Source organism: Schistocerca americana, chromosome X, assembly GCF_021461395.2.
Source record: "Schistocerca americana isolate TAMUIC-IGC-003095 chromosome X, iqSchAmer2.1, whole genome shotgun sequence".
Lineage (NCBI taxonomy): Eukaryota > Metazoa > Arthropoda > Insecta > Orthoptera > Acrididae > Schistocerca > Schistocerca americana.
The window spans coordinates 285,487,016-285,494,248 of NC_060130.1; the positions used below are offsets into that span (position 1 = coordinate 285,487,016).

The 7,233-nt window shown below is 42.0% G+C and overlaps 1 pseudogene; it reads right to left on the reverse strand.

Annotated features, from left to right (window-relative positions):
* Positions 1-5,327: 5,327 nt before the first annotated feature.
* On the reverse strand, positions 5,328-5,445 carry LOC124557342 (annotated as a pseudogene).
* Between the last annotated feature and the right edge of the window lie 1,788 nt (positions 5,446-7,233).

Sequence of the window (7,233 nt, forward strand, 5' to 3'; positions counted from 1 at the left end):
TTAGCAACCCATTAAGAGAGTATGTTTTGCCCATATACACATAATACCTGTACTGGAACTATATATGTGGAAGCCAAGGTTATATACCCACAACTGTCTTAGGTAGGACAATGTCTCTGTTGGAATTTTTTGAGTTGGCAGTGGTTGTTTGAAATCATAGGGGATTACATAGTAGTCGAAATCATCATGGGGAAAAGAATTTGTGTATTCATTCAAGAGAGAGTGTGCTTTTTGAGGATTAAGTTGGTGTGGTAAAACATTAAAAAGAAACTTATCTATCGTAGAAGCAGCACACTCATCGGAAATTGCACACGTGGTTGTGTGTGGTAACTTTCTTAAAATCAGTATTGAAAACTTCATCACACTTTTCATATTTTACGGATAAAACTCCTGAGCCTTGGCATTCTTTTTCATACAGATGATAGATTTCAGCCACTGTTTTAACACTTACCTTGTATACTTTTTATCTACTGTCTTTCCGTGATTAATAACTTCCGTATCGCGGACCTTTTTGATAATGTCCAATGCGAGTTTACTGATTTTATGGTTAACATTGCCACGTATTCCACGTCTACCTGCATGAGTCATTCCAAGTTGGGTTGTATTAAGTTCATTGGTAACTTCATCACTGTTATGTTACATTGCAGTGCCTGTGTTGTTCTATGTACTTCGCAGGGTCCTTAAGACATCCATGCATGTCTAAAGGAACAATCACTCCAGTGATCGATGTATTGGCACTTCCTTGGAAAAGTGTGTCATCAGCTAATGAAGACAGGGAAGTGTGTGGTTGGTGAAGACGTTCAAATGACTCTGAGCACTATAGGACTTAACTTCTGAGGTGATCAGTCCCCTAGAACTTAGAACTACTTAAACATAACTAACCTAAGGATATCACACACATCCATGCCCGAGGCAGGATTCGAACCTGCGACCGTAGCGGTCGCACGCTTCCTGACTGTAGCGCCTAGAACCGCTCGGCCACCCCGGCGGGCGGTGAAGATGTAAACAGTGATGAAACACGACAATAATATTTACGTTTGCAAATATTGCTAAACTTAGGCTGCACTGTGTATTGGCGACAATGAAAATTTGTACACGGGCCGGGACTCGAACCTCAATCTTACTCCTGACGCTAGCCGTCGCCTTGACCGCCCCGGCCACCCGAGCACGCTCCCCGTATCTACCCAAATATCCCTATGCCAGCGCTTTCGTCTACATCCTATACACTCACTGATACTGTGAGTCCCGTGCAGGAAGAGGCGTGTGATTAAAGTCGAGGCCCAGTTATTAGGCGTGAAATACTGTATTGCAGTGTGTAATTCTAACGTACTTTGCAATGTCATTTAGACCAATGTCCTTCAGATGTACATGCATGTCAAGGGAAATAACTGGGTTTGAGACTCGGCCAGTACACAAATTTTCATTGTCACCTATGCGTAGCGCAACTAAAGCTTAGTAGTATTTTCTAATGCGAATATGATTCTCGTGTTTCATCAGCGTTTGCATCTTCACCAGCGACGCGCTTCTCTGTCTCCTCTAGCTGTTGACACTCTTTTTCCGAGAAAGAGCCAATATGTCACAAAAAGGCTTTCAATAATATTCCAAGCTTATCACCAGTATCCGTTATCGCGTGACCAGTATAAGAGTTCTTTCTTCTACACACTGCAACATCATTACATTATTTAGCATAGCTCCAACTGCATTTTCTTACGCTCACTGATACCAGTGAGCCATACGGGTTGAATGGTGTAGTTTTGCAGCTTGTAAAACTCACAAATTAATGTTTTTGGGATATTCATCTAGCATGAATAGCTACACCAGTTGAGGTTAGAACTATCTGATTTGTTTTTTCAGTCATACCCAGGTCTCTGATGTTTACCGGACACTTTTTATTGGTTTATCACTCACATATATATGTTGACTGTTTCTTTTCTTCTCTACATTTTCTCTGCCCTATTTTTCTCGATCAGAAATACTTTTTTTGCAACCACTTTCAACATTCTCTGGTACACAAACATCTATGTTCCTCTGAAATTTGTATATCAGGGCTACTAGAAACACCACTTCAATTATTAAAATACTGGCGTAACATACACAGTTCAAAGTGGGTCAAAATAACAATTTAGGAGAAGTGTGCATATAAGAAGAGATATGTAACATCAAACATTACATAAAACGTACCTTTCTCGTACATAAATTTTATGTAACAACTCATAGCATTCCTGTGTCGATAACTGTGCCAACGACATAGCAGACAACATCACTGAATGACGTAGCTCCTCCTCTCACTGAAAATGATGACGAGGACGTATTTTCGAACTTAGAGACTCTACTGCAGAAAACTTGGAAGAATGCCACGTCATTCTACTTCCCATGACAGATGACAGAGGTCAGGAGTGTACAAGAAATGACAAAAACTCAGTTCTTCAAGTTTTGAGACATAGCCCCCTCTCTCACTACACCGTTTGATTGCCACAGCATTTAGAGAGTAAACCTAACATTCTTCATATTAGCCCTTTTCGAGTGACAAATTACGTTACTAAGAAAATAAATCTTGAAGAGTGATACCACGCGCCCCCAATTGCTGTGTGCTATTGTGCAAGCAGACTTTCCCACGGGATCCAGTTCTGCATGTTAGAGAGCACAAACGCCAGACCATCATCTATAGGCAGTTGGTGACTCACCGACTGTGACAGCGATCACTGCCCTAATGAAATGCTTAATCATCTTAACTAATTCTTCCATCGCTTCTTCGTAGAACAAATTCATAATTGTAAGTGAAAGGCGCATTGATGTGTATATTCCACATACTGCACAACAACCACAGTACTGTACTTTCCATTTATAAATTCTTCACACTATTCGCTATCAGTTAATACTGTCGTTGACCACTCATACATTATTGAATAATTTAGGACAGTAAGATAAGCAGAATGTAGCTGATATTACAGGAAACGTCCCAGGAGAAATTATCAGTTGCTCTGAGACAGATAAGCTGGAATAATGTTTTCATAGTAATATGAAAGCTCTGAACTTAATGCTGGAATCACCATGTTTGTACAGCCTATCTCAATCATAAACATTCGCTAGTGACATGGTTATTTCATCTCTTAATACCCAGCATAGCCTCCGTTGCACCATGAGCTATCAGAACAGCCAGAACTCATTCTGTCAGATGCTCGTAGGTCTTGGCAGAACTTTACTTTCTGCCTACAACTCTCGGCATAGGTTTTGTAATTGGTGTCGATAGGGAAGGGTGGGCGGACGGTTGTCCGCTGAAGGTGGGTAGAGGTACATATGATTTGGGCAGCCAATTTGTTGCTAACGCCCTTTATTAACAGTCATAAACAAGCATAGATCAATGTGCCAGCAGTAGGCGGCTAGCAGGCAGAGGGCAATGGATTCCAACCCGAGTGTCGTGGTACAAAAGCGCCCACAGGGACATTTCTCGTGGATAGTCAAAAATGCAACAGGTGTTCCTGGCTGTCCTCGGAGAATACAGTGGTATCGTCTAGGCAGCGGCTTCAGCGTTGGGAACTCAGCGATTCATATCACAAAACGAATGGCAAGCGATGATATTGCAGCCGGCCGGTGTGGCCATGCGGTTAAAGGCGCTTCAGTCTGGAACCGCGTGACCGCTACGGTCGCAGGTTCGAATCCTGCCTCGGGCATGGATGTGTGTGATGTCCTTAGGTTAGTTAGGTTTAATTAGTTCTAAGTTCTAGGCGACTGATGACCTCAGAAGTTAAGTCGCATAGTGCTCAGAGCCATTTGAACCATTTTTGATGATATTGCTGGGCACCAAATAGAGCCAAAAACTCTGTTTTGGATCAATAATCCCTTCGTGACACCGACATTGTACATCCACTGTGGTAAAATAACGGCATTTCTACACATTGTCCAAGGTTTCAGTAATTTTCCGCAGTGGATAGGTAGGAGAGCAGTTTACGTTCTCGACCAGGAAACGTTAGGCGATGCATCATTTATGGTTATCAGATAACCTTTCCAGCGTTGGGTACACTAGATGACCTTCACCTTAGGAGGTGGTATCAGGTTCTACAGTTGGGTGAGGTATATTCTAGGTAATCCCTCTGCCCCCCAGGCCTGCCCATGCACCTGAGGCACTGCTGGTACCAGCACAGGATTGAATATACACAGTTTAATCCACTAATATGGAGTTCTGGTATCATTTTACAGATAATGCAATTGGGCATACTTGATTACCTTGACTATGAGTATGAAATTTCGCTGACATGGACTTCAGGGGGCCCTGCCCGTGCACAAGTGTGTGGTACACGAAATAGATGTACTGACTTGAACAAGTTCTACCCACTGTTAAGGACTTGCAGGAGCTGGTTACGTGGTCTCCTAGTGGGAAAATGAAGGTCACTCTCTGGATCACTAGGATTCAATATCCCTCTCTTCCTCCTCCTCCTCCTCCTCCTCTCCGAATCTTATAAGCAGAGCGCTTGAGTGGGTGGCTGCATTCTAGTGCTGTGCACCATAGCGGGAGGATGTAATTTGTTATAAACAGTAATTTTCCTGAAGTGTTTCTTAAAAATCCGTCACAGTTGTGGTACAAGTATTTAGGTAACTACTTTCGAACCAACTGGTTCATTATCAAGTCTGAATTACTGAGGCTACGACATTAAAAATATGTAAGTGAAGAGTAAGATACAGAAATGAAATTACAAATATGAACGGTAATTACCTGTCTGCTTAAGATGTACCTGCGCTTCAAGTGTCTGAACTTATGACAAGTACCTGAAATTGGCAATACATGCATCCCTCAGTGGTGGTAGATATATGTCACAATATACATATGCTCACTATACAAGTCAAACTTCAACTGAAGGCAAACATAGCCAACTGTAGTAACAGGGAATGTTCGAGGAAGCTAGTGTCAAACTTCATATTTACGAGGGCGTCCGGACGCAATGGGAGCGTCGCTCTTTAAGTAAATGAGTATCAAAGCAACTTTATAAAGCGTTTCAGTCAATATAATAAATGACAACAACAAAACATAAAATTGTTATACAAACACAAATTGTTAGGTCGCGCATATTAATGGCTATCTTCAAAACATTTACCTATCTAGAATCATTTGAAAAACAATGATTAATGTTCGTCTTAAAAAAGCACTCCGTCTTCAGGCCACAAGTGGCCCATCGGGACCATCCGACCGCCGTATCATCCCCAGATGAGGATGCGGATAGGAGGGGCGTGTGGTCAGCACACCGCTCTCCCGTTCGTTATGATGGTTTTCTGTGACCGGAGCCGCTACTATTCCTCAGTTGGCATCACAAGGCTGAGTGCACCCCGAAAAATGCCAACAGCTCATGGCGGCCCGGATGGTCACCCATCCAAGTGCCGGCCACGCCCAACAGCGCTTAACTTCGGTGATCTCACGGGAACCGGTGTATCCACTGCGGCAAGGCCGTTTCCAATGTTCATCTTACCAATAAATTATTACAAGTGACACTGACACAGCCGTAACAGAAACAGCACATCGCAGCACTGAATTATTACAAACATATTTCCATGCGCGACCAAATTATAATCGCCATGTCTTATACTCATTTTAGTTGTGCATAAATTTCGCGAAAACTACTGTGGTTTTCTACAAAGGGCAAGACACAGGAATACATTACTTTGGGATTTTACATAAACATAATAATCATGCTGTTCTGGTCAACCATAGAACGTGATCAAAACCCTTTTCAACACAGTGTCTGCTCATAAATTATGACACGTGTCGATATTTTAATATCATGATCTGAGTTAATTTCTAGTTGGATAAGCTCATGTATTACAAATCATATTCAAGTGATATTATGTGAACCACAAAGCGCTCTCATCACGAAATTTTGTTTCATACTTCGGGCAATACGCAACGATTTATCTATTTATCCACTGTGAGGGTGCCAAACCTGCTTTAGGGACTGGACTTTAAAAAAACGTCAAACTAAAAGTAGCCATAATGTCAGACCTGCATGTCAGAACCTTCTACCTGTCATGAACATTCTACTTTTTAAAACAATCTAAATTGGAATTGTCAGTGCCATATGTGCTATGGCACCTGATGATGTCTGTACATTGTTCTCTCACTGTTACTTACTAATAGCAATAACATAACGAAACACGAAATAAGAAGACACTGGTAAGAATAAGCCTGCACTCAATCTAAGATACACATTAAATGATTAATGTGTAAGTGCAAAATGATTTCATTACAGAGGTAGTGCACATGTCCTAAAAAGCAAACAACTTCGAAGAACGGTAGTCGCTAAAAAGTTGGTTGGTTAGTTTGATGATTAAACGGACTTAACTGCAAGGTTATCAATCCCTTCTTCCTTAGTCACATCGTTACGAGGACACAAACCATGTTAGGGAGTGTAACAACACCATGAAAACTTAAAAGTACTCGGACCTAAATATCAACTCACAGAACCATTGTATCTTTGTACGCAACCTGTTAATCTTAAGTTACTGTTTACAAAAACCAGCATACCTGGACTTGTGCAGTAAAACATTTAAAGCAGACTACACGAGCGGTAAACAGGTGTACAATGTTCGGTTTGTCCACCATGTACAGTATCCTGACAGGTGATGAAGTATTTGCTTTTAACACATTTAAAATCACCAACATCTTTGCTCTATATGAGCTGTTAACTGTGTCCGCATCCAGTAGCTGAATGGCCAGCATGACGGATTGTCAGTCCTCTGGGCCCGGTTTCCATTCCCGGCTGGGTCGGGGAATTTTCTCCTCCCAGGCACTGGGTTTGTGCTGTCCTCATCATAATCCTATCATCCTCATCGACTGCAGGTCGCCGAAGTGGCGTCATTGAAAGACCGGCACCCGGCGAACGGTCTGCCCGACGGGGCCCCCCAGCCATACGATTAAATAAAGAAACTGTTAACTGTCGATGTGTGTGTTGTATGTCGGATGATCGCAACAGTAATTCGTAGGCTAGGAAATAGGAGACAGACCAAAGTAGCTGGGCACACTACAGAATATCAATAGACAATGCTACAATTGATATGTTAATTCTGCAATTTTTTGACCTACAATTGAATAATGAAACACATTGACTTCTTTTTGAGAAGCAATCGTGTAGAACGTAACAAGCATTTTCAATCTCTGAATGAAGTCATGATCAACTCAACAGTAAACTATCTTTTTAGCTGGGCTGGTTCTCGCAGACCTAACTCGACGGCAGCTGTCCCACGCAG